Source organism: Danio rerio, chromosome 14, assembly GCF_049306965.1.
Source record: "Danio rerio strain Tuebingen ecotype United States chromosome 14, GRCz12tu, whole genome shotgun sequence".
NCBI lineage: Eukaryota > Metazoa > Chordata > Actinopteri > Cypriniformes > Danionidae > Danio > Danio rerio.
Window position 1 is genome coordinate 49,827,242 of NC_133189.1, and position 6,765 is coordinate 49,834,006.

Here is a 6,765-nt window from a genome sequence, read left to right on the forward strand (position 1 = left end):
CTGAAGCGGAGTATCTAAAGCGCGCCTCTCTCTCTCTCTCTCTCTCTCTCTTTCTCTCTTTCTCTCTCTCTCTCTCTCTCTCTCTCTCTCAATTATTCAAATTACCTTTATTAACATGACCTGCACAGCATTGCCAAAGCAATTATACAAGACGTAAAAAGAGAACAATTAAGAATAGATCTGTAAAATAATTACATATATATATATATATATTATATGCAGAGTAAATAAATATAAGTAAATAGCATTTATATAACAGGAAAAAGATTTTAAAGTGTTTAAGACATTAAAAGCAACAATAATAATGAAATAAATAAATTAAATAAAAAATTAAAAAATAATAAATTAAAATATAAAGATAATGGTATTACTAGTAATTATAAAAACATTTTATAAGAAAAGCTCTTGCTTTAGGTTTGTCCATTGGCTCACAGTCTGAGTTTGTGGCAGGGTGACATTTGGCTGCTGTTGGGATCATTGTGGAATTTTCATCTAACATACTGTATATCTTAATTTTTCGGAATATTTGATAATGGCATAACATTTGGATAAATTAATCACACACACACACACACACACACACACACACGAGCTCGTCTCTGCGTCCTGCTGCCCAGAGGACTTGAGATGGACAGCACGATGCGTAGGTTTGTGTTAGTCAGATTTGATTTTAATCTTTGTGGTCATATCATTGTAAAGTCATAACATTATCGATTTGACTAATTTGTATCACAGCATTAAAAGTAAGACTGATAAACTGTTGCTTAATTTCTAGCTTGTCCTAGTCATTTTAAAGATGCATCTCATTTTATTTTTTTGCCCAAAATGTTTTTATTTTATTTTATTAGATTTATAAATATTAGTTGCCTTTTTCTATGGTTGACTGCTGTTTAAAACAAATTGTAGATAAATTGAGGTCAAATTGTTTAAAAGTATATTTCGCTTTCATTTAGTGTGTCAGTCTGGTAAGCTGGAGAAAAGTTTGCCTCTGGATTCCTGTCATGTTGTCGCCCTCTTCTGGCCATTGTGATCTTTTGCTGCGCCTGTTATTGTCTGTTCATTATATTGTATATGAAATCCTCTGGAACGAGTGTTTTCTATTGTTTTCTTCTTCAGAGAACATTATGTCCCTCTTTTTATTCACAGGTTTAAAATGTTAAAAATATAGTGTAAATAGTTACAAATATTTTAGACCCCATCTGTATAATTATTGTACAGTACCTGACAAAAGTCTTATCGCCTATCCAAGTTTTAGAAACAACAAATAATATCTTGACTTCTAATTGATCATTTGGTAACAGAAGTGGTTTATATAAAAGGCAAAGGTCTCTAGATTACGCTTATTTTACCAAAATAAAATACGATCATGTCTTGATTTTTAATTATTTCATTAGGGCGGAAAGGTCTGACTTTGCTTAGACAAAAGTCTTGTCACTTAACAGAAATAATGTACAGTATAGAATATAAAGTCATGCTGCAGTGCAAGAGAAATGAATATTGTGTCTGACTCCCATGAGCTTGGAGGACTGCATCCATACATCTCTGCAATGACTCAAATCATTTATTAATAAAGTCATCTGGAATAGCAAAGAAAGCCTTCTTGCAGGACTCCCAGAGTTTATCAAGGTTATTTAGATTCATCTTCAGTGCCTCCTCCTTCATTTTCTTCAAGACAAGCTCAATAATGTTTATATCTGGTGACTGGGCTGGCCAATCATGGAGCACCTTGATCTTCTTTGCTTTCAGGAGCTTTGATGTGGTGGCTGAAGTTTGAGAAAGAGCACTATCCTGCTGGAGAATTTGCCTTCTCATGGTGTTTGTAATGTAATGGGCAGCACAAATGTCTTGATACCTCAGGCTGTTGATGTTGCCATCCACTTTGCAGATCTCTCGCACGCCCCCATACTAAATGTAACTCCAAACAATAATTTTTTTATTCACCAAACTTGACTTATTTCTGTGAGAATCTTGGGTTGATGTGGGTTCCAGTAGGTCTTCTGCAGTATTTGTGGTGATTGGGATGCAAGTATACCTTCTGCCACTTTTCCAAATGATCAACTAGAAGTCAAGTTATTATTTGTTGCTCTTACAACTGGGATCAACGACAAGACTTTTGTCAGGTAGGCCAAGTGTATAAAGACCCATGTTTGAACCAAAAAATATTGGTATTATAATTAGATCTTTTAAAATTGTGTGAAAAATATTTGGTTTCTAGTTTTATTGATACTTTGTGCTACTAATTATTCTAGTGCCGTATTTATTTACATATTTTAATCACATTTGTATTTCAGTTAGTCATGTTTCTGTTAGTTATTTTAAAAGCAAATTCATTCATTCACTTGCAATCTGGGGTTGCCACAGCGGAATGAACCACCAACCGCCAAACCCCTTAAGCACTCTCCTGTGGTCCTTGGATATCAGTTTGAAAGTCCCTGTTCCATACAGTGTGGGACTATACAATGATTTGCTTGGTGTTAGTTTTATATATTAATTTGTTCATGAAGTCTCGCTGTTTTTATGAGAATGGTTGTCACTAGCGGTTAATATAGCTATGATCAATAGCGTTTTGGCTCAGTGTAAAAAGCAATTCTTTTCGAGTAGGGTAATTTGCAGACTGACGAAAACAGTTACACAAAAATAACAAGCTTTAGCTTGCATATGATGGGCTACAAGTCCATCTGGAACCAAAGCAGAAGTGGAGAAACAGACGTTTGCTTTCTTGCTCAAAGAGTTTTAATCAGGATGCGAATTACAGGGGGGTATATGGGGGGATTGCCCCCCGCCCCCCAATTACGCCTTGATCTCTCCTGAAGGACATCAAAACAAGATGTGTGGGGGGTCAACCCTTTGAAATTGAGAAATAGTTTGCTCTGACCTGTATTTTAAATAATAATGTTAATAATGGGTGACGCGGTGGTGCTGTGGGCAGCAAGTAGGTCGTTTGTTCGTGTCTGATGTCCAGTGATGTGACTTAGGCTATATATATCCTCCTGAGACCCAAAGAAACATTTTTTTCTGTGATTTTCTGCATCCTTATGGGTAAAAAAAAATTCTACAGAGTTTTTAAATTTTGTTTTTATTTTTATTTTTACAGCATGTCCACTGTAGTGGACCACAGGACCATTTCAGTTCGAAATGACCGCCACTCAGACAACAAAACTGTACAGGATATGGCTGTAAAGGGATATTAATCCAATATTAATGTAACAAAAACAAAACAAAAGCCATTTTTTCCTTTTGTATTGAAATTCCTGAAAACATTTAGTCTGAAAGGGAGCCGAACTAAAAAGCAAAACAAAAAAAAGTGATGTTAATCCAAAACAAATTTAACATAAAAGCGCTTTAAAACGTATTGTCATTCTCTAACCGTCTAATTTTCAGACTCTCCCTCAACTTTCTTATAAAGAATCCTCTCTGCTTTAGTTTTGCCCCCACAACATGCAGTCATTAATTACATTCAGATGGTCCTGGTGTCCACTATAGTGGACATTTAAAAAAGGTGATATTTTGAAACACAAACAAGTTAACAGCTTTGAACGCTAAATGTATGGTTCCTGACAATTTAATAAATAAATATATATGTAATAATAATAGTAAAAAAACATTTAAAAGCTACATTTTACATACCTCTCTCCTTCCTATAAAATGTACTTTTTTTTGTATGTCGGCCATTTTGGATGCAGTGTAAGAAATGGTTCCTATCATGCCAGCCAATCAAATGACATATCACAGGATGTCCTCTGAACATGGACTTGACAGAGTAGCTCAAAAGATTCAAAGAAAATTAATGAAAACGCAATGTCCACTACAGAGGACCCAAGTCAATGGGCAGGGTCTAAGGAGGATAAATCGATCTTTTTTTTCTACTTTATTCAGCCTATTTCCATATAGATTTTATCTTATTTTGATTGGTTTTGTGATTTTTTTTTTAACCTTTAAGGGGACCAATTTTTTACAAGATGTAAAATAAGTCTCTAATGTCTCTAAAGTGTGTATGTGAAGTTTCATCTCAAAATATCAAACATTTAATGTTTTATAACTCTTTGAAACTCACCCTTTTAGGCTTTGATCCTAATTGTACCATTTTGGTGACCGACAAAAAATGGCAGAGTTACAAATGCCTCTGCACCAGATTTAAAACAGGACTAGTGTTATCTCTCTGAAACACTGAAAATGTCAACAGAAGTGGTTCAGAAGAAGATAAATGATATGGCTTACGCCTGCTTTTCACTCAGTTATCATCACTTAGGGGGTACTCACACTATGTACAGTTGCTTTGAACCGGGCCGAAGCAGGCTTGTCCCCCCTCCCGTCTCCCCCGATGGCCCACACTCACATTGCATTCATGCCTGAGCATGCTTACGTCATTGATGTTGTGCTGTTCAGAAAGCACTCTTGCTCAGCATAGTGGACATTTCTGTTCTGTCGTTTTAGTGGTTAGGGATGCAGTGACACGCAGTCAAATATTTCACCGAACAGATCCAGCACTTTTGACCCTCATAAACAATCATAAAGTCCTCTTGCTGCAGGAATTAGGAGGTTTGCTGACGGTGCAGCGAGGGGTTTGCATCTTTAATAAACTACGACAGTTTGCGTGCAATGAATAGTAAGAATGATTTATAAATACATATGAAATGGTCCCTTAAAAGTCACGTCTTGCAGTTTCGGGCTAAGGCATGCTTTGCACTTACAAGCATACTGCGCCCTAGTGAACCGTGCTCTGGCACACTTCTTCCAACTGGGCCAGGGCCGGCCAACTGAACTGCGAACAAGCCGGGTTCAGAGCACTCACACTTCACAAACGATCCGGGAATCGGGCCTGGGCACGGTTCACGTATAGTCTGGGCTTTTTGCCTTTGATGACATGTGCACAGGGAGAATGCCAATCCAATTGTTTCTGTTTTTAGACTGTTTTTATCAAGTGTGATTATAAAAGATAGAATGAATACATTTTTACCATTAGAGGCTATTTTAAATAATGATATTTTGGATCATTTCACACAATGCTGCCACACAACTGTGTTTAAACCCCTTATAAAATTGATTTTTGCATAATAGTTCCCCTTTTAATAGTTTTAGCATTCGAAATACAGTAGCAAAAATTATAAGAAGTTTTTTGTTCAATAAAAATTCCCAAAATGTACACACAATTTCAAAAGAAATCACTTTATGTAAAATAAGTTGTCACAGAATAGGAATATACAGTAATAGGCCTAACTAAACTATTGTATCAAACATTGAGGAGACACTAACGTGCCTTTTTTTTATTATTCATTCATTCATTTTCTTTTCGGTTTAGTCTCTTTTTTTTTATCTGGGGTCCCCACAGCGGAATGAACTGCCAACTTATCGAGCATATGTTTTATGCAGCGGATGCCCTTCCAGCTGCAACCCATCACTGAGAAACACCCATACACATACACTACAGCCAATTTAGCTTAATTCACCTATAGCGCATGTGTTTGGATTGTGGGGGAAACCAGAGCACCTGGAGGAAACCCACGCCAACTTGGGGAGAACAAGCAAACTCCACACAGAAATGCCAACAGATCCATCCGAGGCTCCAACCAACAACCTTGTGAGGCTATCGTGCTACTCACCGTGTCGCCACTATTTTAAAATCATCTATTTATTCATTTATTAAATTACAATAGGCGACACGATGGCTCAATGGGTAGCACTGTCACCTGTCAGCAAGAAGGTCAGCATGTTTTCGCCGTGTTGGTGTGGTGGAGTGTACGACTATGAATGTGAGTGTGTATGGTTGTTTCCCAGTCCTGGGTCGCAGCTGGAAGGGCATCTGCTGAGTAAAACATATGCTTGATAAGTTGGTGGTTTATTACGCTGTGGCGGCCACTGATTAATAAAGGGACTAAGCCAAAAAGCGAATGAATGAATGAAACTAGGCAATACAAAGATATATTTGACTAAATTGGACCACAAAACGTTTAATTGCATGGTGTAGCAATAGTCAAAACACAATGTATGGGTCAAAACCATTCATTTTTTTACACCAAAAATCACGAAGATCATACATTACATTCAATATTTTAAATATTTTTAAAAATTGATTAGTAATGTTTATTAGACAGTGTTAAAGACAGTTTTCTCTGAATTTTTATGCTTTATGTTCAAATATCTGCAAGACATAACATCCTAGGTGGGCTATATTTTAATAGAAAGCTTTAGTCAGATTTTAAATCTATTTTTTTTTACATTTATTTTAAATCTCAATTTCTTACAAAAACACCAGCTATTTTGTTGTTCAGTGTCGCATTTAATGTATTTACAAAAAAAAAAAAAACTTTTTACTACAATTACCTGCATGTGAATGCGGAATTTAATACAGTCTATAATTTATTTTATTTTATGTGTTTATTTATTTATTTATTTATTTAGTTATTTATCTATTTATTTAAGTTTGTTATTTGCATTGGTATTTGTATCTTTAACTGCCTCTAGGCTAAGTTTTGTTCAGTTCAGCATAAAACAACAGCAACAAAAACAAACAAGCATGCCCATAGCACCTCTATTTGCCAGAAAAAAACATGGAGGGATCTCACGCACACCTCTTCATATCCTCATGGACCTCTGTCTCATCATCCGACCGACACTCCCACTGATAGAGCATCAGCCGCCGGTGCCCCCTCCGCCGGTATTCCCCTGTTGGTAGAATTAAAGCCAGCGCGTGCGGTTACCGCCAGGGGATTGGAGCAATGACTTGTCAGTAAAGTCACCCACCCTCTGAGTGTCTCAGACACAGTT